The sequence below is a fragment of the Mobula birostris genome, chromosome 31, assembly GCF_030028105.1.
Source record: "Mobula birostris isolate sMobBir1 chromosome 31, sMobBir1.hap1, whole genome shotgun sequence".
NCBI classification, from domain to species: Eukaryota; Metazoa; Chordata; class Chondrichthyes; order Myliobatiformes; family Myliobatidae; genus Mobula; species Mobula birostris.
In genome coordinates, this window is record NC_092400.1 from 26,306,723 (window position 1) to 26,311,234 (window position 4,512).

Genomic DNA, 4,512 nt, shown 5'->3' on the forward strand with positions numbered 1-4,512 from the left:
AAGACTGAATAGGAAAATTAAGTGAGAACAAATGAAGAGATTGTATGAGGAGATTTGATAGAGGTATACAAAATTATGAGGGGTATAGATAGAGTAAATGCAAGCAGGCTTTTTTCACTGAGGTGGAATAGACAAACAACCAGAGGTCATGGGTTAAAGGTGAAAGGTGAAAGTTTATAACCATATAACAATTACAGCATGGAAGCAGGTCTTCTCGGCCTTTCTATTCCGTGCCGAACTCTTACTCTCACCTAGTCCCACCAGCCTGCGCTCAGCCCATAACCTTCCATTCCTTTCCTGTCCATATAGCTATTCAATTTAATTTCAAATGACAGCATCGAACCTACCTCAACCACTTCTGCTGGAAGCTCGTTTACTGGAAACATAATGGAAAACTTCTTCACTCAGAACGTGGTGAGAGTGTGGAATGAGTTGCCAGAGCAAGTGGTGCATGTGAGCTCAATTTCAATGTTTAAGAGAAGTTTGGATAGGTAGATGGATGGTAAGGATATGGAGGGCAATGGTCCCGGTGCAGATTGACGGGAGTCGGCACTTTAAATGGTTCGGCATGGACTAGATTGGCTAGAGGTCTTGTTACTGTGCTGTTAATTTCTATGACTCTATTAAGAGTATGTTTGAACAAAAGAGAGATGGAAGGTAATGCAAAAGTAGAAAAATATACAAAGAAAGTTAAAGAATGGACAAACAAATAAAATAATGTTAGCAGGAAAGAGGTTACTAATAATTTACGAGAACAAATTAGAAATATTTATTTTTAATCCAATTTGTCTCTTCAGGATTATTATCTTTTTGATCAGGCAATTGACGATGCCCAGTATTCTCCATGTAGTCAACAATTTGCTTCCAACAAGTTAGTCGATCCCCGTCAGCGCGCCACAAATTCAGCAAATGGTGAAAATTTTTATGCCCTGTTTGACCCATGATTTCATATTCATTGTATTTTTACAATGGGCAGAACAAAAATGAAAGCGGATCAAAGCAGCAGCTCCTTTTGAATCTGACTTGGATGTCATCAAAGATAAAGCACTCAGGACAGCTCCACCTTCGGGTCAGCTGACACTCTCAGTCACGTCTTATCGTCCTAAAGGAGGTTGTATGCAGCTTGACAGGATGTTCTAGAGGTCAGGAGCTTGAAAATGAGGTTGGCTTCAATCAATTATCACTGAAACACACATAAATAGGAAAGCATTACCTGGAATTAAATGTCAGAGATCAGAAAGGCTTGAATAAAACGCATATGTGGATGCTCTTTTCCTGAGTGCATATCTGCCACTGAACAACCAAATGCATTTTGCTTTTTGAACCCTGCACAACACATCAAATCACCCAACGAAGATGAAGGAGTTTCAGCTATCCCGATGTTGCTGCGCGACCAGAGAAAGAGGCTTAGCCCCTCAGGCATTGAATATGCAACACCATTCCGGGAGGTGAATGTTCTGATTCGATATTTCCATATATCAGCGGCCAGGGACAACCACTCTCAGAATGAGGATATTCGCTTCGGCAACTGGTGCGACTGACTCAACTTCCTCATTTCTATCTGGTCTGACCACCTGAAGATGATAGGGGTTTGGTTTGAAGGGGCCTAGACCTGTAATAACAATTAGCTGGAATTAGCTGGGGAAAGAATTTTTTCAAGTAGTGAGGTAGTGCTCATGGGTTCAATGTCCATTCAGAAATCAGATGGCAGAGGAGAAGAATCTGTTCCTGAATCATTGAGTGTGTGTCTTCAGGCTCCTGTACATCCTCCCTGATGGTAGCAATGAGACCAAGGCATGACCTGGGTGGTGGTGGTCCTTAATGATGGATGCTGCCTTTTTTAAGCATTGAGCTTTGAAGAGAGGTCTTACAAATTTTGGATTGATTTTGGGTTGGAAACAGTTTATAACAATACAGACTGAAGAAAATTCCACGTATGTGCGAGAAATGCGAGTACGTACTAGGAAAGGAGTGACATCATTTGGCTCTTTGAGATAATGTGAACCTCATCTACCTGGCCAAACGAGAGCTGGGAGTATGGAAATGGCACTCCCTCCCAATAACTGGGAAGAACTTGGTGCTCTCTGGCTACTGTGCTTGGCGCGGGTGTGGCTCCCTCCCCTGCTGTTCCACCTTGAAATCACCTGAACAATTTTCTGGTTCATCCAGGGTCGCCAAAGACTCGAGCAAATTTCTACAGAGTCGTGGTGGAGAGCATTCTGACTGGTTGTGTCGCTGCATCAGGCTTCGGTGCACAGGATGAAAGCAGGCCACAGAGGGGAGGGGAGTCATTCAGATACAGCACGAGCAGAAGCCACCCCACCACTGAGGATATCTTCAAGCGATGGTGCTTATGAAGGTGGCATCTCGCTTCGGCAGCACAGATACTAAAATTGGGACGATACAGAGAAGATTAGCATGGCCCCTGCGCAAGGACGACACGCAAATTCGTGAAGCGTTCCATATTTTAAAAAGGGCGCGTGGCCAAGTGGTGAAGGCGTCGGTCTAGTGATCTGAAGGTCGCTAGTTCGAGCCTCAGCTGAGGCAGCGCGTTGTGTCCTTGAGCAAGGCACTTAACCACACATTGCTCTGCGACGACACCGGTGCCAAGCTGTATTGGCCCTAGTACCCTTCCCTTGGACAACATCGGTGGCATGGAGAGGGGAGACTTGCAGATTGGGCAACTGCTGGTCTTCCATACAACCTTGTCCAGGCCTGCGCCCTGGAAACCTTCCAAGGCACAAATCTGTGGTCTCACGAGACTAACATATGCCTATTACTATTATACATCATTAACGGCACTCACTAGCCAGGACATACCCTCTCCTCATTACTTTCATCAACGAGGAGGTACAGAAGAAGCCTGAAAACCCACACTCAGTGTCCCCCCTTCCTCCATCAGATTTCTGAACAGTCCGTGAACCCATCAACACTACCCACTTTTGCACTAATTATTTATGTGTTTGTTTATTTATTCATTTGTTTTTTTGTAATTTACACTAAGTCTTTTTTACATCTTGCACTGTACTGCTGCCACAAAACAACACATCTCATGGGGAGAATGCCTTAGGAGAATAGGTTGAGTGAACTCAGCCTTTTCTCCTTGGAGCGACGGAGGATGACAGGTGACTTGATAGAGGGGTATAAAATGTTGAGAGGCATTGATCATGTGGATAGTCAGAGGCTTTTCCCCAGGGCTGAAATAGCTAGCACGAGAGGGCATAGTTTTAAGGTGCTTGGAAGTAGGTACAGAAGAGATGTCAGGGGTAAGTTTTTTACGCAGAAATTGGTGAGTGCATGGAATGGGCTGCCAGCGGCGGTGGTGGAGGCGGAAACGATAGGGTCTTTTAAGAGACTCCTGGATAGGTACATGGAGCTTAGAAAAATAGAGGGCTATGGGTAAAGCCTAGATAGTTCTAAGGTAAGGACATGTTTGGCACAGCTTTGTGGGCCGAAGGGCCTGTATTGTGCTGTATGTTTTCTATGTTTCGATGACATACGCCAATGATAAGAAACCTGATTCTGAGATTTTGAGTCCAGCAGGTCATGATGCACAAGTCCCCAGGGAATAGGGGCAAAATACACCCAATGTCACCTCATCCTGATGACCACTTCACATGTGGTTGCATCAGGCTATATGTAGAACCAAAGTACAATTCTGTGCAAAAGCCTTAGGCACGTATATGTAGCTAGTGAGCCTGAGACTTTTGCACGGGATTGTAGTAATTTTATCTATTGCGCTGTACTGCTGCCACAAAAATAAACAAATTTCATGACATATGTGAGTGATGACAAACCTGATTCGGATATGGGTCTCTATTGTGGACTAAGAAGGGGAAGGGATCAGGGAGAGGGGAATGATAGTTGGGAAAAGAGGAATGGAGTGGGAAGCACTGGAGAGGCATTCTGTAGTGATCAATAAACCAATTATTTGGAATCAAAATGACCTTGTCTGGTGACTCAGGACTGGGTACATCAGCACCCATGCCACCCCCGCCCTTGGCACTCCTTCTTTGCCCTCCTACATCCCACGCCCCTCCTGCGGGCGTTCCATCGTTGCCCATCCCAACATCTTTTGCTCCCGCCAGATTTACAAACTCGCTCTCTGCTCCATGTTGGCAAATACAGGACTGTGCAAAAAGTCTTAGGGACCCCAGCTACATATACTGTACGTGCCTGAGACTTCTGCACAGCAATCTATGCCATCATCAAATGTCACTATGTGCTTTGAGGTTCCACCTGTCCCAGTTAGATGGACATTGGCACATTACTTTCCTATTGTGGAAAAGCTCTTCCAAGTGAATGCCTTTGACCACAAGTCCATTAGGCACAGGGCATCCTGCAGCCACTGTGAGACAGGGACTCTATGGAGACTGTGGGGTGGTTTCTAGAGCAAATTGTCCAAATCACCCGGTAGAATGCCACATGGCCAAAACTCACCAACAAGCGGCAAGGATTTGCTTAGCTGGCGGGAAGAGGGCCCATTCCAGTCAGATCCTTCCTGTACAGTCA

At 45.3% G+C, this 4,512-nt stretch overlaps 1 non-coding gene across 1 annotated transcript; it reads left to right on the forward strand.

The window, feature by feature from the left end:
- The first annotated feature begins 2,359 nt into the window (after positions 1-2,359).
- On the forward strand, positions 2,360-2,470 carry LOC140191004 (U6 spliceosomal RNA). The gene has a single exon (XR_011883738.1). It is a non-coding gene; the product is annotated as a U6 spliceosomal RNA (small nuclear RNA).
- Positions 2,471-4,512: the final 2,042 nt, after the last annotated feature.